We start from the raw sequence: 26071 nt of genomic DNA, 5'->3' as shown, positions 1-26071 counted from the left end.
GCAGCTCTGTAAGACTAAATGATGCACCTGGATACATTGAAAAGTAATGTTGTTGGGAAAATGCAGAGGAGGGAACCCATCCCTTCTGCAGCCAACATTCTAGATCAGTAATTATTGGGAGCAGGAGACAAACACAGTATACGACTCAACCCTTAATAAGTTGCCATGGCCTTCAATATTACAGTTGCTGCTGTGAGCACGTGGGAAGCTGGTCTACGTTAACATTCCAGCCGTGCTCAGAGGCACTACCACAACTCAGGGCACTGCTTTATCCCTTCTGCTCCATTCAAACAGGTCATGTTTTTTTCACAGAAAATCTTGTAAAACCTTTCTTACCTTCCCTAGAATTGGTGAGTGTTTTCCTCCTCAGACCTTCCTTAGCTAGAACTTTTTATTCTTTTTTACCCTATTGTATATTGCATTGCCTTTTGGAACTACTTTTCTGTCTTTCCTGCCAGACCACAGGCTTCTTAAAAAACAACAAATGTGTATGTAACATCTAGTTTCTTAATATAATTGTTTTAAGTAAAACTAAAGCTGAGAAAGGGCATAGTGAGTGACGGGGAGTATCACAGATAGGGGACATCATGGTGGGGGTGTGGGTGTTCTCTGAGGAAGTCAGATTTGAGCAGACACTTGAATGAAGAGAGGGTGTTGGCCACGCAAGTAACAAGAGGGAGAACAGGCCAGGGAGAGAGAACAGCACGTTCAGATCTCCTGTGGTGGAGTGCTTTTGGCGTGGTCAAAGAACATTGTGGTAGCCGAATAATGGCTCTGCAAAGATAGCCACGTCTTAATCTCCAAAATCCGTGAATATGCAAGGTCCACATGGCAAAAGGGACTTTGCAGATGTGGTTAAGGATCTTGAGATGGCGAGATTTTCCTGGTTTTCCAGATGGGCCCGATGTAATCACATGGGTCCTTGTAAGAGGGAAGTAGGAGTCAATGTAAATAGTGATGACACAAGCAAGAGGCTACAGTGAGGACCGGAAAAGGCCTCACTGTATTAGTCCATTTTCATGCTGCTTACAAAGACATATTCGAGACTGGGCAATTTACAAAATTCCTTCCTCAGAGCCTTCGGAGGAATGCAACCCAACTATCACCTTGATGTTAGCCCAGGGAGACACATTTCAGACTTTTACCCTCTAGAACTGTATGAGAACTAACTTGTACTGTTTTAAGCCATACGTTTGCAGTAATTAGTTACAGCGTTGATACGGTTTGTCTGTGTCTCCACCAAAATCTCATCTTGAATTCCCATGTGTTGTGGAAGGAACCCAGTGGGAGGTAATTAAATCACAGAGGCAAATCTTTCCCATGCTGTTCTCATGATAGTGAATAAGTCTCATGAGATCTGATGGTTTTAAAAAGAGGAGTTCCCCTGTACAAGCTCTCTCTTTGCCTGCTGCCATCCATGTAAGATGTGACTTGCTTCTCCTTGCCTTCCACCATGATTATGAGGCTTCCCCAGCCACATGGAACTGTAAGTCCAATTAAACCTCTTTCTTTTGTAAATTGCCCAGTCTCAAATATGTCTTTGTAAGCAACATGAAAATGGACTAATACAAGCATTAATAGCAAACTAATACAAAATCAACAAGGGTGAAAGAACATAAGGTTGGAGATGGGCAGAGGCTAAATCTGAGACCTAGAGCTGTGTTGGCCCAAACAAAACCTTGAGATTTGGACATAAAAGTAACAGAATGAGTGGTCTCATCCTCACAGCAAAAGAGTCAAACAGAAAACAAGACCTCATTGACATTCCATCCATTTTAAATACTCTTTAATATTTTGAAATATGAATCTTCCAAAATATTCTAGAGTCCTTCAAATGTACTATAATTTGTCCAGTCACCTACAGGAACAGTAAATTTAATTTTATTTAATCATAGAGCCCATTGAATGCTACTGAAGATATTATATAGAAAAATGTACATACACAAAATTTGGATAAATTTTCAGTTGCTTTATGGAACCATATGAAATGCATGCATTGATCTCAGCTTAAGGATCTTGGGTCTACATCCAGAATTATTGAGGAACATTTTTGAAAAAATCAACTTTTATGTTATTATTCCTTTTGTCTGAAGTTGGCTGACTTAGCCTAGGTCCTCTAACAGGGGCTGAGACTAGCTTTCGGATGCTGTTGGCTTACTTTGGAAGTGGGCCCAGGGAGCAAGAGTAGAGGGCAAGATGGGTGGGGATTGTAGCACGGAGGCAAAGAAAACAAATCCAAAGTTGTCTCACTGAGTTGGCACTGGATCTCCCCAAAGGGGTTTTGAAATGTGTGTGAGAACCGTCCATCTAGTGGATGAAAAGAGAAACCTGCTGACTCCTGTCTCCCATCCATTTCTAGTAGCTTCAGGGTCATGAATTCTCCTGCACTTCCAATTGTACAATGGTGAATGTTGAGTAGCTTCTCAGGCCTTCTGTGGCCATAAAGTCAGAGAAACCATAGAGCAGAAAACAAGAGGTAGAGGGGTAGCCCTGGTGCAAGGTCTGGGTGCTGAGCATTGCCCCTGGCAGAATTGACAAACATTTGCTCAGAAGTAGTCTCTGCTACAGCAGACAGAGCAGAAGGAGGGGCCCAGGGAATTTACAGTCATGCTCCAAAGGTGCCCCTGGCATGTGACACATCCTCAAAAAGTTCATCTTTCTTTGACAGGAGAGAAAAAAATGATTTTCACATACAATTACTTTTAATCATCCAAATTTAATCAAGGTTGTCTTGACTTTTATAAATGCATTGTTTAAAAATGTACCTTTTCTCCTCATGCATTTACAGTCTATATGTAGATTATTTAATTAAACTGTATCTATTTATTATTTATAATAATACATAAGTGTACTGCACTGTTTGCTTTTTTATGCACTGGAGCAAACAATTTATATATCTTTTTCTCAATGCATTCTTGCAACAAATCTATGAAATAAGTACTATTATCCTTTTCTTCATAGATAAAGAGAATGAGATGATTATATCACTCACCAAGGGCCAGCTGGGTAGTATGGGGGTTGAGGAGGGATAAAAGGGAAAGATTTAAACACAGGGTTTTCTAATACCAGGGCTATAAGTCACTATGTTTCTCAAAATCTAGTGTGCCTCAGAGCCGCTTGGAAGGCTTGTTAGAGCACAGAACACTCTTTTCTTCCCCCACTGGAGCTTCTGACTCTGCAGGTCTGTTGAAGAGCCTGAGAATCTGCACTTCTAACAAGTTCCCAGCAGATGCTGCTTCTGGCATGAGGACCACACGCTGAGAGCCAGTCACTACACCATGCTAACCAACCTCTCTGAGGGACACACCACTTCAAAACAGCAGCGTGAGATCCTTCCAAACCACATTCCCAAACATTTATTCTCCTGTTTCATCTTGACTTTAGTGAAAAGATGATATTGGAGAAGTTCTTCTGAGATGACCTCTTTCTGGAACACAGTGATTTTCTTTGCCACCCTCCCACCCCTGCCCCACCCAATCCCTAGTACATGACCAAGGGTTTTGGGCCCATTAGCTGTAAAAACGGGCTCAGCTCCCAAGACATTTTCTTGTTGGAATGCCAAAGAAGCACATCCATCTTACAAATGATGTTTCAACTCTGCTAAAATATAAATATTTATGAGAGTGAGGTTAGCTATTTGGCATGCGATACATACTTTTTTGTTAAAGTTTTCCCATTAAAAGACAGTTGCTCAGGAAAGCCTTAGAAACGAATATTGCATTTTGTTTCATAAAGATTGTGGAAAGCTAAACAGCGAGAGAATCCACATTCCAATTGCTGATGAGAAGTGAGGACATGTTCCCACAATCATTCTGTGCTAATGAATTACAGTCTCAACATGTAGCAAGCCTCAGCGTTGTGTTTCCAAGACATAATTAAGGAAGAAAAGTATTATAGTATTATGACTTGAAGAATGAAATTTATGAAAGAAGAGTGACTAGAGGAGAAGATTGTAGCAGAGATTGGCTGACCTAAGAGAAAAAGCAGTTCAGGAAAGGCACAGTGGAAAAACAACCATGCAAACTGGATCCTAGCATTCTCTGCTGGGTCCTGGTACTTTTGAGTATGGGATATGGATGCAAGCAGACGTAAGAGTCTACCAGGGTTAAGAACACTTTGTAGGCAGCCACACTTAGTTCTTCTGGTTACAGCTTGTGAATATAGGGTGAAAAGATTGTTCCACACTATTAAAGTCAGGATGTCAAATCCATGCTACAACACTGGAATGTGGCTAGATTTAGGAAAAGAAATCTCTACTCAGGTGTCTAGAAGGTCACTTAGACCATTTATTTTGAGATGTGAATTTTATCTCTCAAAGACTTAATGGGAAAATGTGATCTTGGAGTCAAACAGACCTAATTTTATGCTCCGTTCTGTCTTGGGTTACGTTGGTGAGTCTGTATGAGCCTTGATTTTGCTCATTCAGTTTCCTCCTTTTGGAATGATGCTGACCTTGCAGGGTCAATGTGAGGAGTACCAGAGGCACAGTCATCACAACTTGGTCTTGTATGATGAAATGTTTCTTGGGGCTCTGTCTGCTCGTATTTAGAGGTTTAGACAGATAAAATGTTAGGTGTAGGTTCAACTCATTGAACAAACATGGCAACATTCCTTTTAAGTTGAACATACCTGCTACTTAACATCCTGAATTAGAAGTTGAAATATAGGAGAGAAACAACAAAGATTGGAAAGAAATGGCATAAGAAAAGAGAGAAGGAGACAGGGGCTGGGGGAAAGGAGGGGTTAGGAAGGGAGAGGAGGGGAGGGGAGGGAGAGAATAAGAATGAGATTGAGAGGAAACAGGAGGATATCTAAAAGTATGTGGCAATTGAAGGTATCCAAAGTCATCCAGGACCACAGAACTGATTGTCTTCTTGTTCAGCATTGCCAGCTCTGTGAGGCTAAACTAGGTGCTCCATATGCATCATTTCATTTAATTCACAGCAGTTGGATAGCAAGTACAATGTTTGTTTCCACTCTAAAGACAAGGAATCTAGATGAGCTGCAGTGATGCTGAAAAGTGATCTTAACCACTGCACCCCATGCCTTTAGTGCTTAGCCCACCTTTCCCAATGTGCCTACCCCCCAAGGTGCCCTGTTTCTCCCCCTTCCCACAAACTCTGAAATATTTGTCAAACCTATGAGGTGAAGACAGAAAGGATTCTTGTAGAGTATTGCAGCTTACATTTCTTCATTTTGATCCGAAAATTTGGGGGTAAAAGGCAGAAGTCTGTAAGGAAGAAAATGGCGAAAAGACATGCCATGACTGAGCCTTACTCTCTGTAACTTTTTATTTACAAATGTGCTGGAGAAAAATTCATAGAAGAAGTTTGGGGCCTTGGAGAGTGAAGAGGGAAATCTGAAAATAATATAAAAATAAAACAGAAAAAGAATAAAAATGTACCTTCAAAGCCATTATAGTTTTATTATGATTTTCAACTTGAGAGAGGACAGAAACAAAAGTATCTATATGAATGCTCTTTCAGATGACTCATCAGTGAGTTAGCATACTCTGGGATATTCTGCTTTCATGAGGACATATGGATATGTTAATATTTGGAAGTGCTTAAAATGATGGTTTAGGTTGATAATATTTGCCGAGTTATTGTCATGAAGTTTTAGCATGAGCCTTAACATTATTTTAAGCTATCAGATTTCAGTAATTCCATTACTATTGATTCAAATAATGTTAGTCTTATTGAAATAAGTGTATGTGAGAAGTGATGGAATAATTCTTAGATTTTGAGAATTTATTCATTCTAATCTCTCTTTAGTCCATGCTCCATTTAAATTATCCTGTTCAATTTTTAGAAGAGCAACAAAGAGACTTAAAATACTCAACTCTCTCTCTCTCTCATATAATAAATGACAGAATAAATCAGCACATTTCAAGAGTTAAAAAGATCCACTCCTGTTGTATCTTATTTATAAGAACAATTAACTCAACATTTACTTACTGGGCATCTACCAAGACCCACATTGCAGTAACCATTAGAGATACTAAGAAAAGCAGTAATTGTTGCTCTTATCCAATCAAAATATAGACCAAGAGATAGAAAAATAAATAGCACATGCCTTGATACTTGTTATAAACAATCACAAGGTATTAAGGCATTAAGGTTGAGAGGCTACCGCTGCTTCAAACTCCTCACACGGTAGTTTGTTTTTCTAGAACAACCATGAGCAGAAAACTACAAAATTTAGTCCAATATTGAGGTGTGTGTTGGGTTCTTCCCATGTCATACTTCAAGACTTTGTGATTCAATTTGGGACTGGTAATGGTATTTCCCAAGGCTTGGTAATATCCATCATCATTTAAGTACTGGGATTTCAAGATGATCACTAGAAAACTACTTACGAAGTACTCCTGGCATCTCGCATTTCTCTGAGGGACTTGGAGAAAGTGGCCAGAGCTGTCAGCTAAGTGTTTGCTCATACAGTTTGCCTTAGATAGGGATCACAAAATTTGGACTTCTCTCCCATTCTCTCCCAGTATTTCCAAACATATTACAGCTTTAAATTCTGTAGGGGACTGAAGGACTACTTAAAGAATGAAGAGAAAAAAGTGACTATCCAGTTTAAATTTTCTAAACCACTCCACTGAGCTCTAGCAGCTCCATGTATAGCAAATGGAAAATTCAGTCTGTTCAGAGCCTATCCTCACAAGAAAGACATTTGACATTAGAAAACACTAGGCCCCCCACCTCCCGCCCTGACGTGCTCAAATCAACGTGGGATTTCAAAAGCAAATCTCTGACTTTGTGAATTGGACAGTTTTTTGTATACTTTTGATTTTTTTTTTTTTTTTTTTTTTTGCAGTGTCTTGCCTGCTCCCAGGAATGCCTTAGCACTGGAAATAGATTCAGTCGCTTCCCTTTGATTTCCATGAAGTCCTTAATTTGTTCTTTTATTATATTTTGTGGCACTTCTGGTTTGGTTTTCTTGCTGTGATGTGGGAACCCTGTTGCACCTCTGGAGTTATTTTTGTATTTTAAAAGATGTCAGTGAGTTACTGAATTCTTTTGGTTTCCATTTTACGTTCCTTCACTGAGGTACTAAATTTCCTTACACAAAAAAAGGAGCAACATAACACACAAACAAAAGCAAAGCACTGAGGCAGGGGGATCACCTGAGGTCAGGAGTTCGAGACCAGCCTGACCAACATGGCAAAACCCCATCTCCATTAAAAATACAAAAATTAGCCATTCATGGTGGCGTGTGCCTGTAATCCCGGCTGTTCTGGAAGCTGAGGCAGCAGAATCCCTTGAAGCCGGTTGGGGGGTGGAGGTTGCAGTGAGCCAAGATCATGCCACTGTACTCCAGCCTGAGTGACAGAGCAAGACTCCATCTCAAAAAAAAAAAAAAAAAAAAAAGGGGAGGCAAATGATAGGGGAAAACAACGACCAAGTGTATGGTGGGTCCTTCCACCCACACAAGAGTTGCTCCTTAGTGTAGGGTTTTGTTGGAATCCCTCTCCTCCAGTTTTGGACTTCCGTTACTGGCAGCTTCTTTCTAGACGAGAATTTTCCCCTGCTGGAATAGAAAAGCCACCCAGCTCCTGCTGAATGCCCGCCTGTGGGTGATGTGACAGGCTGAGCCTTGCTGTTTGGCTCTTATGTTCATTACAAAATCAGTTTCACCAAGATATTGCTTAGGAGTCAGAGAATGATGTTTCAGTGACTATTAACAAAGAAGAATATAATCTATATTAAAGAACTGGAGCATTTGGCTGGGCGCGGTGGCTCACGCCTGTAATTCCAACACTTTGGGAGGCCAAGGCAGGCGGATCACAAGGTCAGGAGATGGAGACTATGACTATCCTGGCTAACACGGTGAAACCCTGTCTCTACTAAAAAGTACAAAACAATTAGCCAGGCATGGTGGCAGGTGCCTATGGTCCCAGCTACTTGGGAGGCTGAGGCAGAAGAAAGGCGTGAACCTGGGAGGTGGAGCTTGCAGTGAGCTGAGATCGTGTCGTGTCACCGCACTCCAGCCTGGGCAACAGAGCGAGACTCTGTCTCAAAAAAAAAAAAAAAAAAAAGAACTGGAGCATTTCAGCATAGGTTCACAATGCTTGACATAGAAAATAGGAGATATAGAATTTTAAAAACTCATGCCAGTCAGGGAGATTTTCTTTTTTGTATAGGGGAATAATCTCTTTTTTGTTCTATAAATGAAGAAGATTGGATTCCCGGTCTCAGGGGAAGGTAGAACCTTTTTGGCTCACTGAAGCCTGAACTTTTTGTAAGAGCCCTTGATATATGGCGGTTCTGCAGAGAAGGGATCCATCCCCCTGGTGAGTGTAGTTCAAAGTGGGAAATTTATGTTCCCTGAAATGTGTTGAGAAAGTTCAGTGCTGATAACATGAACCCAAGACCTCCTTAGTAGGGGCCCTGAGCTTGGAAGCCCTTTTGCTCGTGACTCATGACAGCCTCGGGCTTGGGGGAGCTGAGCATCCAGTGGGTACCAACAGAGTTCTGCCCTTGGAGCCCAGCATGAGGCATTGCCACAGAACCGGCAGGGATGGGGGCCATGGCAGGCGTCTACCCCATAATGCACAAGTGCCCACCAGGCTACACTAGGTCCCTGACTAACAGTGACACCTTGTGACAGCAGAAGACGCAGTGTAACCATTATCTCAGGGGCCAGAATAGTCAGTTATTAATAGATTGGAAAGACTTTTTACCATGGACCTAACTCTGGAGTTTAAAAACTCATTAGCAATGCCCCACATATTTTCCTTGTTAATAACAGTGTTGGTAGATGGGCTGATTTGACAGCAGGGAAACTTTCACATCCTCTGCCCTTAGATCAGTAGGTGTGGGGAGAGAGGCAGGTGGTAGTAAGATGCCAAAAGCAACCCCACACATCTAAGCTCATAAATCACCCGTGGAGTGACATTTACAACTCTTACTTAAGTACTCAATGATTTTAAAATACAAGGTTCACAACTGGGTTAACTTAGGGAGTCATTGAATGTTTGACTGATGAACTGAAAAGGCAGCGTGCATGTGTATGTGCCTGGGTGTGTATACATGTATATGTTCTACTATAAGCCCGAATGGAAACTCAGCTACGGTCCCACCTCACTAGATAATCCTGGCTCATTCAGTGGAGGGCATCACACTCACAGGCTTAGCTAGGAGAGACTGACTTTTGTGCATTGTCTGTGCTTCAGAGGATCTGCTGGACTCCAAGGAGCCTATGGTCAGCTGTAACCCCCCATACACAGAAAAGACTTTTTCTCACCCACTCTACCTAAAACCAGTCTCTTTTAGTGTAACAGAGTCTTGAGAATCTATGTGATTCTTTGGTGCCTCATTCTGAACTGGTCCTTTTGTGGAAGGTCGAAGTGTCCTCAGTTGGAATGCTTCATGTTCAGGTGACTATCGCTAATGTCTGAGCCTGGAAAAAGTCAAAGGATGCTCAAGGAGTGAGGTTGTGTTGATTATTTCAACGTAATTTTATAAAAATCAGGCCCAGAGATGGTAAACTACAGTTCTTTTTTACTTAAAGAACATAGTATTGAGAATTCGTTAGCAGTCAAACCAAGCAAAATTTCTCCTACCTACGGTCAGTGCAGTATTTTGAGAAACAGGTGGAGAGTTATGAGAAAAAGTCACTGCGTTATAAGAAAAAGTCACTGTGTTATTGATCTGGGTTAATGGCAATGCAGATGATGACAGCAGATGAATTTCAACGTCTGAGCTAAAGAATTGTGGACCTTTTGCCCTAAACATGGAGAAAATTTGAAATGGTCTAAGAATCCCCTTGTTCTAGCCTTTCCCTCTCCCCTTTTTAACACATGGAGCTTTCCTGCAATTTAAGGAACCACATTCCAGAACGCTAGGTTTAGAGAAAAGATAGGCTGGAGTAGAAGCAAACTGACAATTTATACTTTTTTTCTGCCTTCTATATAAGTTAGTGGGCGTTAATTAACAGGTGTGAAAAATTCAACATTACAGAGTAGGGTTATTAAACATTTTTAGGACCAATACAGTGGCAACAGCCTCCATCAGTGTAATATACCCTCCTACGAGTAGTGCTTAATTACAGGGATTAGCAAGCAATGACTCTCTTAGTGAGCTTTAATTTTTCCAGACATATTCCAGCCAAAAAGCCTGGCTCCTCCATTTCACTACAGTGTGGATGATACCAGTGATGAATCCAGTGGCGAGAAAGCGACTAGAAGACAATCTATATAATTGGCTGAAATGACATCTCTGAGGAACAGATGCTCTGTAATCTTGCAAATCAAATTAAAAGCAAAACAAACTATTTCCTTTTGACTGTGACCAAATTCAAATGTCCTTTTGGTATTAAAGGAGCAAAACAGTCTTAATTGTTTATTGATTATTCAAATCATATAAGCTTTAGATATATGAGTGTGGCTTAACCGGTTCTTTTTTAGCACAGGGGTCAGGGCTTAATGTCAAAGCCAGGCACCAAGAGCTAAGAATCTCTGCTGCGTGAGAATGAGTCTTGATATGCCTTCTTTGTTTGGGACGACCTGGGATGTGGAGCGCAGAGGTGGCCCCATCCCTAACTTGTGGGTTGCAGGAGCATTATAAGTAGTTTTTCTAGCCGACTGAAAATGAGCCTTGAGACATCTATACGGAACCTTCGGTTTCGTTTCTCTTGCTGTGGGGACACCTGCCAAAAGTGAACTGGCAAAGGATAAGAAGCAGAGGTGGGTGGGGGCATCCTCAAAGATGATCCATTGCTACCCAAATGAGTTTTTGGTCAAAGTCTTTGAGCACAGTGCAAGAATGAAAAATGGAGTGGGAGGAATATTTTTCAGCTATTTTGCAATCTAATAATGTCAGCTTTTAGGGTTGAGGAGAAGGAAAATATGGAGGGCAACGGAAAGGATTTAAGAATATTCTGAGATTAAAATGTTATCTTTAAATATTGTACTTCAACTACGCAGCGACCAAGGACTTTCATGCTGCCTGCCAAGGGTGACTAAATCTGTTTCCTTGTAGTAGAAAGTAATTAGCTGTTCCCTGACACCACTAGGTGGAGATGTAGGTTTACCTAGTGCCGACTCCCTGGCTAAAAATGGCCTGTGGTGGCTGAAAAATCCTTAAGAAAAATTTTAAATGTTCAAGATTGATCAATTATGAACCATGTTGGTCAGAAATTCACACTAATCTTTAAGGGCCCATCCCCTTAGATTTAAAAAAAATCCTACATCACACAACAGCAGCAAAAATCCTTCAGTGCGCAGTTGTAAAGTTGTCCTTGTGAATTATTATTTTTTAAGCCATAAGCTCTGATGTTTAAGACTCTGAGAGAATAATCACGCCATGTTATAAATTGTCTGCTGCCAATACACACATATTTTCCTTTATTCTCACACCAGCTGCTAGCTCATGCTATCAGTGGTCAGGAACAAACAAACAAAAACTACCCCTAAAAAAAACAGTACAGAGCTTCCTTTCCAACTTCACCCATGGAAGTGTGCCAGGAACTGGCAGGAGTTGGGAATTGTGCGTTCGAGTTTAAGGGGTTGTTTCTAAATGTAGTACTTTTTGAGAATCTCATTACCTCACATCTTGATGTGTGAAGTATGATTCACAGTGCAGTTTGCTAAAGGCTAGTTAGCTCTTGTCTCAGCGGTCTTAGGTGTCTAATATCCTATTAATCAAACCTTAGTGAAATGAAGCATTTCAGTTTGTTTTGGCTAAGCCTCTTCTCTCTACTGAGTTGACCCCTTTTCTTTTATGTAAACTTTTCTATGCCCATTGGTGGATGGCATGGGCTATCAGATGGCTTCCAGAATAGACAATGGATACCAACCGTTTTCTAGAAAGGCAGGGAGTCATTTATTATTCCTCCTTTCACACTTTGTCTCCCAGATGAAAATGCTTCTGAAGTTCATTTAATCATTCACTCACATTTTCTCTCTCCCCCATTCTCTCAATCTCTTTCAGAGAAAGAATACCTCATAGATTTCATCTAAGTTGCACATGTAACCCTACCCTTCAGAGGGGCTATTCCACCTGCTAGGATCCCATTTAAAGACCCAATTTTCTCAGGAAGTAAAGGGACTCTCCATTTATGGCTAGGAAAGTTCAAACAGCAATGTAGTCGTTGCTTCATTACAATTACGCAAGTCAAAATCTCTTCAACAGTGAATATCAAACTTGAAAAATGGTGAATTTTGATAAGAAAGCCATCAGGCCAAAATACATTAAAATTTCTATTTAATATTTTCTCCTTAAAATTTCAAAATGCTAAAAATTGTTATTACTGTGCAGATTAATCTATGAAGAAAGGCAGAAGTCATTTTTAGTGTCCCCTATTTACCAGTTTAAAAAAAAAAAAGAAGGAACAAACAATTAAACATTTAAAAACCAAAATTTATATCTAACATATTGCTTTCCATTTTGCCATTAATTTCTGTCTACAATAAGGTAATCTTAAGATAACCTTCAATTTGTTTCTTTAATGCACACCCACACTTAGGACCATACAGAATCAGATAATTTGTTCACAATGGGTACTATGTAAAGGAAGCCCCATTTTTTAATTTCAATGATGAACTTTTTAAAAACCATATTTTATGGCAGTAAATGTCACATTTATTAGCTATTTTCTGATTCTAGGGGAAGGGGACTCGGTGTGGAACACATCTTTCCTTGAATAGACATTAAATGGAGGCACGTTATGAGCAGAGCATTGCAGAGGGTTGGGGAGGATGCAGGGCTGACCAACCCTGGTCTACACCGACAGGAGTCTCATAGGCTAATCACAGGGTTCATGCATTTTAGGAACACTGACATCAGCACTGTACGAATATTATCTGTGAAATGGCTCTTCTCTCTTTAGCAAAAGGAGCCCTAGAGTTTTTGGTAGAAATGTAAAATCTTTTATCCACAGAGAAAAATAAAACTTACCTTTATTAATAAGATACAACTTCTGTGTGTGCTTAATATGTGCTAGATACCATACTGATTTAATCCTACAAAAGCCCAATGAGGTGAGTAAAATTATTGTTCTCATTTTGCAGAAGAAATTGAGTAACAGAGAGGTGATGGAAGGTGCCGAAGAAGACACAGCTAATGGGTGGTGAGGCTACAACTCAGACCTAGGTAATTGGACAGCAACATCAAAGATCTTACACATTTTGCTGTCAAATATGAGTACGTATTTGCTTTCAATATCTTGTAACTTTTTAATGGTGTTTTTCTTAGATAACTTGAACACATGAGTTATCTACAGAAATACCTTATAGAAGTACCACTTTTGTCAGAAGAGATGCATGTATTTTTTTTCCTCAGGTCAAGTCCTCTTGCATATAATGCTATATTTAATATTTAAAAATGACATTTTTAACAAGTCACTCGTTCTTTCAAAATAACTATAAACCATATTGTAAAAATTTTATTGTGCTGGTACACTGAATTCTAAAACTATACATTTATATGAGAAGTGATAGTTGGAAAACCTGTAGTTATTTATTAGTCTACATTATTCCTTGGTATAGGTAGAAATGAATTAAGATAACAAAACATTTTAAGAATAAAACTCCATATTGATAAGTGGAAAGAACTGTTTCAAGCAATCCTCATAAATATCTCTCACACACACATTCAACACATACATGAGATTGTTTCTCTGCAAACTCATATGATCAACATGAACTTTCTTTGCTCAAGGGAGACGGACACTTTTGAATCATGAATATTGAAAAGTGAAAGTCAAATTTCAGACAAACTAAAACTTAGGAAAGTCCATATCTAGAAAAATCCAAATCAGAACTTTGTGCGTGCCAGGAAGAAACAAAATTTCACCCTTTCCTCGAACTCCTCACTCTCCTCAGTGAGATCCTGTCCCCTTTCATCCTGCATAAGTCTAAATGCTACCCAATCATTACAGATTGGGACGGAAAAACGAGTGCTTGCCTAATCAACTTTCTCCTGAAATATTAAATATTAAGAAAGGTCTCAGGGGAATCAGTCCTTGATATGAGAACACACTGATGCGTGTGTTCCATGTGCTGACACAAACTTGCCTTCTGAGAAGTCAGTCATCATGAAACTAAGGGTCATGGAAAGAAACCTCACGTAAAAACAAAAAAAAAGGATTGGGTTGGTAGATGAAGTAGAGAGGAAAATTAGTTTCAAGAAAGCTTCTTACTAACCAGTTATTTTGGCTTATCTTCTTGTCTGTAATAACTCCAGCTGGCCCCCAAATGAAACGTTCAAAGAAAGGCAAGCAAGCACTGCAGAAGAGATGGACTCAAATGGACTAAAAAGGCAGAGCTTGTTTTTGGCTGTAGCGCCCTTTTGCCATGACAAAGCTGGGGAAAGGAGACACACAGTCTGTCACATTTATTTCTGATCAATCTACATAAGAATTGTCAGGCTGGCACGTTGGATTACTGCTGACTTGTGAGTTGAGATCCATTTGCTTCAGGTTTTCACTTTTCATTCTTAGAAGCCCTGGTCATCTCCACAAAAACTGTATTTTGTGGATGTTTTCATTGTTGGGAATGTTGATCAAATTAGGTGGAAAAAAAAAAAAAAGGAAGAAAAAGGAAGATGGCCACCTTGAGATTCTCCTGCGTTGACAGAGTATACGTTTGATCAAAATGCAATGTCATTCGTCTTTCGTGGCTCTTTGTCGATCATGTTTGCTGGAAGGATAAGTGAACTCCATGAAAAGACATTTATCTAAATTATCCTGATAAAGTGCCATCACTCTGGGTAAAAAGAAAAATGAGCGAGAAGGCCAGACTGTACGCACATGCCTTCCACTTGAATTAACCGAGCAAAAACATATAAAGGCACATCATGTAACTAGTATTTTACATACATATGTGTGTGTGTGTGGTGTGTAACTAGGATCTACTGTGCTAAAAGTTATCTTTGTGCTTATTCAACTCTTAAAAACACTATCAAAATCCTTACAATGTACCGACCTTGATATAAACCAAGAATCATCACGGTCTCACTGATAGAAAGCCAGTAACCAAATTGTAAACAAATATAGGTAATGTCTGAGAGTCTATGCTGACAAGTAGATAAGAAGATAAATGTAGAGTTTTTCTTAATTAGCCTTTCTTAATTAAAAACAGGAGCAGTATTGTGATCAAAATGAACTCTGGTGGGAGCCTGGTCACTTGGTCTTCTGGGTATCACTTGAGGAAAATTAGATTTTTTTTTCCCTTCTAGGATAAATTGTGCACTAAAGAAGGAATAAATGGTGTCTGTGAGCAGTGTCCCCTTGGTTTTTATCTGCGTGAGATGGATGTGCCTCTTGTCGTTTTCAGAATGGCGTGGGGGCAGACTTAGCCATCATTAGCACCCCAGGATGGATCCAATTCACTAATTACTTATGCTGTCCTGGTTCACTGAGATTTAAGTACCAAGTCAATCCCATTATCTGCAGTCTCCCAAGCTTGCCAGAGCCATCCGTCTTTCATGGAAAAGAAGCACAAGGGTTATCAATTGGGCCCTGCAAGACTTGGGATTTTCCTACTTTGGGAGAAGGCAAGATTAGTCCTGACTCAAGTCCAGGCCCCTCTAAGCCGCTACTTTGGATGCGATAAAAGAAAATGGTGACAATTATCCATAACTATGTGAAAAACCAGGAGGGGAAAGGCAGGGAGCAAGGGGAAGGGAGGGGCGAAAAGGAAAAAATAATAAGAAGGAGAGGTAAAAACGCAAAGAAAAGAATTCCTGCTCGGCTGCAACACCAGGCCTGTGGTTCCAGGCAGTTTTTCACATCACCTCTGAGCTACAAATGACAATTCATCTGTTACAAACACATGATAATATAGTCAGAAATCAGGAATTAAAATATTCTGAAGGCCTGAGGCCCCCTCAGAGAAGAGGGATGGCAGGGGAGGGGGCCGCAGGAGGGAGAAGCCGACCGGGGAGCCTCGTGGGAGGGCCTCCTCACATTCGCCATGTTCAGTGTCCCTGGGCTGTGAGGCCAGGCCTCTGCTGTGTGGGGTGGGTGATTGGCACCTGCTCTGCGGAGGGGAAGGGCCTGGCAGCTCCTGGCAGCATTGTCACGTTCATTTGCACACTTTAGGAAGCAGCAGTGTGGCTACTAATACAAAAAAGAATCTTCTAAGCAGCATGACATCTCTTGGAATGGAATATTTGTCTTTACAAATGATTGCTCTGCTGCCAGCACTTGACACGGTGCTCGCAAACATGTGTAATTGTTGGAAGTGTAATGATGATTATTTGCATATTTAATGTTCAAACAGTACTGAAGAAGCAACCTAGACTAAACCTTTTAGGGGAAGATTTGAATATGTTCGGCATCAGCCTGAGGAGTCCCAGGAAGGACGAAGCAGCCAGTGGAGAGCAAATGCAGGAATAATTGGCTTAAATTTGCACTGCACCGCCCTGCCTTGGTGCCTTTATTCATGGACACAATAGCACTCACTGGGCGCATATGGGGTAGAAGTTCACCAGCACCAGAAAGGTGCCTTCTCTTGGCTTTAGTTCAAACATTAGCTGCAAGACATCCTGTCCCAGCCTGATTTTACATTAACCAACTGCGAACCCAAGAACAGTATCCAGGAAATAGGGATGTGGGTAGACGTAGGAGGGAAGATAGGCATGGAATTCATTACACTTTTTACCCACTAGCAAGTGGAAATTGTCCACCCATCTCTGGATCCAAAAAAAAATTCTTAAGGAAATTATCTAGCTGAACTATTAAAATGGCAGTATGTTGAAATTTGTAGAAAGAACATTTCATTCTCCTCGAAAGTAAATGACTTCTAAGATTCCTTTCCAGTTTTTACTTGGTTGGAACCTTGTTCTATTAAATGCTGTTTTTCTCACAATATTCTTTAGAAATAGAAAGTACTGGGTAATTTCAATGAAATTAGAAGGATCTCTATTCCCAATTCCCCACCTCCCTCAAATTTAGACCCCAATATACCCTATGGGGCCCAGGTGTGAAGTTTAATGCTTTGTCTCTCTGTTCCCAGGCTGTGAGCACTGAAGTTTGCATGTTCACCTTGAATTCACAGAGGCCTTTCCCCAAAATAGCATCCCTTGTAGGAAACATCGCAGGAAATCCAGAACTCAGAAAGATCCCATGCGAATGACATCCCGTTGCACCTAATTTCTTACTAGTGACAGAGTCACTGGCCCTGGGCACGTGGCGGCCCGCCTGCCTTTCCAGCCTGTGCTAACCAGACTCTCACAGCAGGCTGAGCTGTGCTTACCCACACATGCGAGCGCATCTTGAACAACTTGAAGCGCGGAGACGGGCCGGCATGTTCCATATCAGCAGGAAAGGAGATTTCAGATGGTGGTAATCATCGCAGGGAAACGCACCTCACTGAAATCAATAGAATAATTTTTGATAATGTAGCCACTTGATCTGGTAATTGGGCCTTTCACCTGTAGTGAACAGCTTCACTGGAGACTTTCTTGAGCTATTAGATGCCTCTTACTTGGAGGCTATCCTGTTTTTATCTTTCAAAATATGTGGAGTAATTAGCTTTCAAGTTGAGTGCTTTCGCCTCTTCCTCACTCCCTTCACTCCCTTGCATTTCCACCCACCCATCCCCAGCTTGCTCTTTTTCAGGCCTGCCCCCGCCCTGCCAGGAGCCACTGCTCATCACAGAACTGTACAGTTGTTTGAGGGGCAGCACAATAAACCTGACTCCATTATCATCTTGTAAATTGATTTTTTTTTAAAATCTGGAGAGTGAGTAGGACTGCACATCTCCATTCCCGACCCTCGTCGTCCTAGTCTTGGCTTGTAGCAGGGCCAAAGTTCGATTGACAACGCTTGTTTTTTGTTTTTTGTTTTTACTTTAAGTTCTAGAGTACATGTGCACAACGTGCAGGTTTGTTACATATGTATACATGTGCCATGTTGGTGTGCTGAACCTCATCATTTACATTAGATATATCTCCTCATGCTATCCTTCCCCCTATCCCATGACAGGCCCCGGTGTGTGGTGTTCCCCGTCCTGTGTCCAGATGTTCTCATTGTTCAATTCCCACCTATGAGTGAGAACACGCAGTGTTTGTTTTTCTGTCCTTGTGATAGTTTGCTAAGAATGATGGTTTCTAGCTTCATCCATGTCCCTACAAAGGACATAAATTCATCCTTTCTTATGGTTGCTTAGTATTCCATGGTGTATATGTGCCACATTTTCTTAATCCAGTCTGTCATTTATGGACATTTGGGTTGGTTCCAAGTCTGCTATTGTGAATAGCGCCTCAATAAACATATGTGTACATGTGTATTTATAGCAGCATGATTTATAATCCTTTGGGTATATACCCAGTAATGGGATGGCTGGGTCAAGTGGTATTTCTAGTTCTACATCCTTGAGGAATCGCCACACTGTCTTCCACAATGGTTGAACTAGTTTACAGTCCCACCAACAGTGTAAAAGTGTTCCTATTTCTCCAGCACCTGTTGTTTCCTGACTTTTTAATGATCGCCATTCTAACTTCTAATTGACAATGCTTCTAATCACTGCTGTCTAATCTAACTTCTAATCAACAATGCTTCTAATCAGGGCCGTCTGGGGGCCAGGGAGTGATTTGCCTGCAGTGGAGGAGGGTTGGCAATGTTACCTTGCGTATCGTCAGATGACGAATTCTTTAGAAGTGAGACAATACATGTAGTATGCTTCCGAGCATCAAAGTGGTTAACCGCTTTGTCATAAAATAGTGGTGGGAATATCAAGCCAAGGAATTCCTGATAGTGAACAATTCAGGCGTCCTTCCAAATCCATTCTTCTTAATTCTCCCAACAACCTGATGAGATACAAGTCCCCATTTTATGGATCCAGAAATCAGGGCATAGAGAAAATAAACAACCTCCCTGACATCTCCTAGTTCACAAAGGATGGAAGTGGAATTCAAACCAAGGAATCTCAGCACCAGAGTCTGTGCCCCCACCACTGCCCTGCCCTTCCTCTTAGGGTTGTAAGCTGTACTTCCTGTCTTGATGTTACCTGTGGATGTGATGTATGAATGTGAAAGCAGTGTTATTTCCATGGATCGCTATATGGCAGTGCTTGCAAGACTCCACCTGCCATTTTGTGTTTCTTTAGAGACTCTTCAGAAGTGGAGACGATTACCACTGACACTCCCACAACAGTTCATTGCTCTCCCACCACATAGAATGCAGAAAGCTAAGGGACTTATTTTTTAATACAATATTAAAACAACCCTTGGGATACAAAGTTGAATTTTATTGCTTGTTAAATTCTTTGAAGAGCGAAAGTATTTAAAAAACATAGGACAATAATTAGCCATATTTCTTTAGGGGCTTGTTGGTTTGACCTCAGCCTTTTAGTCTGTCAAAGTATGCTAATCAGCCTGACAGACAGAAAGATAAAATACAGAGGCTGAGGCATGAGTAGGGAAAAGAGGAGAAGAGAGTAGATAAATGAGGAACCAACAGGATGTGAAGGGGACTGTGGCCAATGGTCACTGCAGGGCTACCCTTCCAGAGTGACCCCAAAAGGCTCAGGGCTAGAGAGAGCCTTCAGAACAAAGCAAGTCACTGGTTTTGTTCTCAGTCCAGCAAAGTGAGCAAGCTCATCTGTGTATATTCCAGAAATCTTCTTTACCATGAGCTGAGCATGAAATAAATTGATTGTTTAAAAGGTTGTAGATGGGATGGGGATTATATCAAATCTCCTAATTTGAGGTTTAGATGTATGTCATCTACAGTTCCAGCTGAATGCCTTACGTCATTCTATAACTCTAGTAGAAACGTTTACTGCTCACCAAATATCCATGTACTCCCCCATTTTTCAAGTCGCCCTGAAGCTCAATGGGCTATGCAGTTTGGTGAGTGGAAATGACAAGTATCATTTTTGAGTCAAATCATTCAAGATCAGATGTGCGGCGTGCCAGCTTTCTCTTTTCCTCTTGTGAGGAGGAATGCAGGGCCAGGACTTCAGATGGTTCGGCTACCAGCCTGAGGGATCCCCGATATCCTGAGCTGCTCAGCAACTTGTTAGAGTAGAACTGACCCTATTCTACATGTTCTATTAGCAAGAAATAAACTCTTGCACAGATTATTTGAAGTCACACATTCTCAACCCACCCTTTAGTTCATGACTATACTTAGATCAGATAGGCAGAATAAAGCTTAAATCACTGATTCCCTCCTTCCTCATAAACATTGGGCAAGAGGCTTTCTGTAAGTCATTTAACTTAGGTCTCCCAGGAGGAAAAAGGCTAGACATTGATATTTCATCATTTGATAACTGAAAAAGGAAAGGAAGCTCAGAGAGGGCCAACAGCTTGCCTAAGGACATGCAGTCACTCGACCGGAATTCAAAATGTTTGGCTCTAAAATTTATGTTTTCTACTTTTTTTCACCTAGCCTTCCCAAAAGACAAACTAGACCATTTAGGTTTCTTAGGAGCCAGGGAAGAGACTGAATGGTCAGCTTATAGTTTTCTAAGCTTTCAAATTTATGATTCTGTATTTAGTCCAGCAAGGTAGCAATCATATTTTTTCTCTGTAAGAGAATCTCAAGATTCTAAATTTCTTAAAGTGACATTCCTATCACCCAAGCAGGGATAGTGGAGGTATTTGGGAGATAACCCAAAAGAAGTCCTGAGTTGCAAGGAGAAAGTCAGTCAGTATCATAACCCCTGCCCATTTCCATCCATTTCTCTCCTATCCAGCACCCCCCACATTATTATCCCTTGTTTCTTGATAAGTCTTTAGACTGTCTTAAAATTTCTGTCTTTTTATATGTTGCACATATGGTATCATTATCCCAAATAACTTTTTGTATTGGACTATATATTTAATATCTGAAGCAAATTAATCATTAATCAAGTTTAAAAAATTGGTGTTATTCTGACTTCTCCCTCTTTCAAAAATACGAATGTCATTCAATTTCTATATACGTCACCCCAAGCCACCAGAGACATGTGTATCCTTATACTCACAACTGTACACCCCCACTCCCACCCACAACCAGACTGGTGCTATGAAAGTTCTCATAAGTTCTAGGACAAAAAGTATAATTAAAGGCTTTAAGAATCACTGAATTAGGCATTCAGTTGTCTGAGTACAAATAGATTGAAACCAGAACATAGGGGATGGGATGTGTGGAGGTCATTAAGGTGGTCCCTAGTAAACGTGATATTGTATTCAAGTTCATTGACTCAATTAACTTTTATTTAGCATCTAAGCTAATCCAGGAAGTATACTGTGGTTGGCCATATAAACACTATCGTGACACAGTCTTTGCTCTCATCAAACTTACACTTGAGGTGGAAAACTGATATTCACCATTGTTCACTCAATAGTGAAGTCTCCTCTTAGCTCCCTATCAACTATTCTCAGGTCAACTTCTCGTCATGCATCCTTCTTTCAAATATTGTTGTCCAGTATGGCTGTGTCTTTCCCAACTTTCTTTCCTAACTATGAACACGACCCATGAGTGATCTGATTCTTCTCCATCTTTACATCATTATCTGTGTGCTAAGTATAATATGACATACTCAGAGCTCTCTCCTTTGGAGTTTCACCAGGATCTATGGCTGTCACTGACTCATCACCCTAATCACAACCACCTTCGGCATCATACTGTACCTAATTGTGTAGCTCTTTTCATGTTCCAGGCTCCATCTCAATGCTTTACATCATTATTTCATACTTGCCTGGATAGTGCCAGAACTAAGACTGAAACCCACGTCCTTCTTGACCCCAACATCCAGTCGCTTAAAAAGCGTGCTTTTTGGACTTCCTCCCTAGGATGTCCAAAACTTAATTCCACATTGCATCCAACCCACCCTTACAATATCTCCAATTCAACAGAATCACCATTATCCAGCCAATAACCAGAAAACTGAAAGTCATTCACCTTCATCACTCAGCAGGCTCTGCAGACTCAGACTTTTTAATTTCTCTCAAGCTTGCTAATTGCCCTCCTTTTCCATCGATATTGTCTCAACAGAGGTCTTCACTAAGCCTCCGAATCACTGCCTTGCCTTTGATGATGTCTCTTTCAAATTCATTGTTGATATTATTTAAGAGATAGTCCCAACTGAAGACCTAAAATTCAAGTGATTACCCTGCTTTAAATCCTCAAGAGATCCCTCACAGATTGCAGAACAAAGCCCTGACCTTCTGTCTGGCAGAGCCAGCCCTTCAGCCCTGCACTTGTTCCCTGGCCAAGGGCCTGCTGGCAGCTCTCTCCAGGTACCACCTCTGCTTTCTCACTCAAGGGCCTTTGCACAAGGTCGTTCCACGTCCCTTCTCTGACTCATTGCTAATCACTGGTCAGCCTCAACTCAGACATCACTAAGGCCTTTCCACCACCTGCCCCTTCTTTAGACTGACTTTTAGCATGTTCGATACAGAATTACATGACTACCTGAAAACAACCCAGTGAAAGAAGGCAAAATAGGGATTATTTTCATTGCATTTTTACGGGAATGGAAACTGATGTTTAGGATGTTTAAGGACCGCACATAGGAAACTGGTTGATGTAAGAATTAAATACATGGCCTTGGATTCTACCTTCTGTGCTTTTCTAGGCAGTTCCTCTGAACTTAGAATTTAAAGGTGCTATGGACAGTCCCTTTTTCTTTTCTTTAAGATGCTTTTTCCTATAGAAGGGGTTATGTGTTTCTCACCTGCATCTTTGTAACAACCCAAGTAGAGTGTTCAGTTCTTTTTGTACTTGGTGTCTTCCATTCTCCTTTGTCTCTTTTTATACAGGCAGAATGTTGCACTGTTAAAAAGAAAACTTGGCTAGAATCTTCCAAATACTTGCTGAGTTACATTGGGAAAGTCACTTTATGTCTCTGAATTTAGTTCTCAAATTTGCAGTGTGATTGAGCTAGGAAATGCCATCTAAGCTCAGAGGTCCTGTCTTGCCCTAGCATTCTCTATGGCCTGTAAAAAATAAATTAAGCCCTAGATCAAGTATTTTGGCCAATTCATTTTTCACAACATTAAAATGCTGCCTATCTAAAAACGGTTTTAAATACTCAGTTTTATAAGTAACCTAAAACTCCTTGATAACTGAAATAGGGATGCCGTGAATACTGGGCTTGAATTGGATTCATCTTTTAGTTGCTGAACAAATGAAGATATATTGACTAGGGCCACAAGGAAGTGTGGTTACTGGACCAATAATTAGGTTCAAATTCTGCCTCTGCCTCTGATTAGCAGTGAGTGTGAAGCATGTCATTGTCATGTCAAGGACAATAGCTCCATTCCTTACTTCGCTTTGTCTGTGTCTGAGACAATGGATGTTAACATCGTTGGAAAAGTTCTAATGCTAAAAAAGGTATCACTCCCATTAACCATTGGACTTTGATAAGTCATTTTCTATCTCTAGACCACAATTCCCACTTTTTAAAAATGAAAGAATTTATCTAATTGTCTTCTAAAATTTTCATAGTATAGAAATAAATAATAGCAATGTTGATAATAATAATCACACAAATATTGAGCTCACAACATGCTAAGAACTGTGTTGCACACTTTAAGCCCATAGTATCATGAGTTGGCCCTTTGATGGGATGATAACCAGATGGATTTTCAGTTCTAAAATACAAAATCTAAAGTACCTAATGTGGGCAGTGATCTAAATAGAAAGATGCTTTTAAATATTTTCGCAGATTAGATTTTTTTTTTTTTTTATCACCAGGCTCCATGGTAGAACTTAAAATTACATCCAATGTCTACTTTTTCTAATTTGTAATTATGGCCTTACACACGCCCTCTATCCACACCAACTATTCAACATTCTCTTAACAAGCACATCGATCTATATCTTTGATCTCTCGATGCCATTGCCTTTCCAAATTTTGGAAGTCCTAGATTTCTTCTCCTAGACATTCCTTCCTTATCTTCCAGGACTGAGCCTTATAGGTCACTGTCTTTCTTGAGCTGTCCCTAAAAACGTTGCCTCGGCCAGGATGCATCTTGCCTGCTCAGTACTTCCTGCGCATTGGTGGGTTCATGAAATGGAGTAGCACTGGGTTGCTAACATTTTGTTAAGTTTTCCTTCCCTTCTAAGCCTATGACCTCTCCCAAGGCAGAGGCTGTGAGTGTTGTACCTAGGCATGCTCTCAGCTAGGGAGGCCTCAGCCCTTGTGGGTGGTATGTGAGAAGTTTATAAAAAGATGACTCAGATGTTCAGTGAATGTTTTCCACCAGTTTTGCTTTCTCTATTTTTCTGGAAAATAGACTGTAGTTTCACTCTGATGTTTCCCTCTTCCAACTCTGCCTATAGCTGGAATAATGAATATAAATGGCAAGCAAGTAAAAGTAAATATAAGCATTCAAGTTTGGCTTGCTTTTTACATCTTGAGTACTGCAAACTACTTAAATTTACATTTACAGAAGGCTAAAATCTTAATTTGATTTTTCCCACTAAAGGTCTTAAAATTCAGTCTGTTTCAACATGTGGAGAGTTTACTATTTGCAGGGCTGTGTGCTGGAAGGTGTGAGGGATGCTTGGAAGAATGTCACTGTCCCTGGAATTGAAGAAAGTGGCACAAAAAATCTTCACCATTCAAGAATAGGATTAGTGCTATAGGATACTTGGAAGCAAATTGCCATGAAAGCCCAGAGAGAATGGGGACATTTTTAGATTAGGGGACAATCTTCCTCACTATTAAATGGTGGAACATTTACAAGAAATAGCAATCAGCAAAGGGAACACCAAGAGAGCAGAGCACTCACCAAAACCATGGGTCAAGGCCAGGCCATGCAGGAAGCAACAAGCCCTCATGTTGAACAGAATCCAAGCCAGGTGACTGGAAGGAGAGACTGAGGACAACTTGGGTCCAGGGACCAGGAGTTTAGGTTTCAGTATGAGAATGGCTGAGAGCTGAGAAAGATGTTTCAGCTGAGGATGCAGGGCCTGGTCCAGGGTGGGTCCCAGGGTGGCTGTGCTTTGGGTTTCCCCTGGCTCAGCCTATAAGAGCTTGAGAAAGAAGAGTCAGCGGTGGCCCTGGAAGCTGCTGTATTTATTCAGTCCTATGCAAATATATCGATTATTCCAGAGAGATTATACAGGCAGGTATATTATAGGCTTCTCCTCATAGAGAACAACTGTCCAATGTAGAACGGCACTCCTAACCCACCGTGTGAAACACAGTTGTATTACTAGCCATTATAAGAGTTGGAACTTTGAAGGAAAGGTCTGTGAAATAACAGCATGCAAAATGGCAGCCAAGTCCTAATCACACTTGAGTTTCCTGAAACACAGAGCCTGCGACTTAAAAAGACGGTCTACCCAATTTGGCGGGGACCAACCATTTTGCAACTGATTCTTCCTTCCTGAATTCCTTGTCAGGACTTACCTCCCATGACAAGGGTTCACAATTGCTTTCACCGCGCTTTCCACACGCCCCCTCCCCTGCACACACCCTTTTTTTATGCCTTGGTGCTCATCAAGAGCTCCCCTTGCTAGTTCCTTTTCTTCTCTCCTCAAGCAAACATACTATGTAAAGTGTTACGGTAAAACGTTCCAGGAACGAATGCAAAGGCCGAGGTGACAGGGGGAAGTTCCTTTCTTCAAGAAGCAATATCGTAGAGGTGGGCTGTCAGGGAGCCTGCAAGATCTGAAGTTTCAGGGACTGAATGAAAGAAACACTCGGCTAACAAAACAGTGCCGCCGAGGACGTTTCATCTGCTCGGGCCAAATCCCTTCTTTCTTTCCATCCTTTCTTTCCTAATAACAGCTGCCCTCTCATTCCATGTTACTCTGCTGTGAAGAACAAAACCTCCCTCTGACTATCTGTTTTTCTTTTCTTCCCCAGAGTAGGTCTCATTACTGGTGATTAGCAGATGATTAAAACCAATTCAGCTTCCCCCAGTAGATATTTTCTCCCTGTTTGTGCCTAACGCGTCAGCCTTCAATGAACGTGCTCCTAAGCTTATTAACAGGCTCAGAGGATTAGCTGCCGCCAAGCTCGGTGGCTCCCATATTGTGATGCAGGGAGTGACATGGAACCATTTGCTGAGCGCAGACAGGACCGCTGGGACCAAACTATCTAAATCACAATTTTATTTTCCATGTAGAGCAAGATAAAAGAAAACCCAACAATAATTACAAAAATCAAACGTTTGGA

This window comes from Theropithecus gelada, chromosome 13 (genome assembly GCF_003255815.1).
Source record: "Theropithecus gelada isolate Dixy chromosome 13, Tgel_1.0, whole genome shotgun sequence".
Taxonomy (NCBI): Eukaryota; Metazoa; Chordata; class Mammalia; order Primates; family Cercopithecidae; genus Theropithecus; species Theropithecus gelada.
This window is presented reverse-complemented; position numbering follows the sequence as displayed.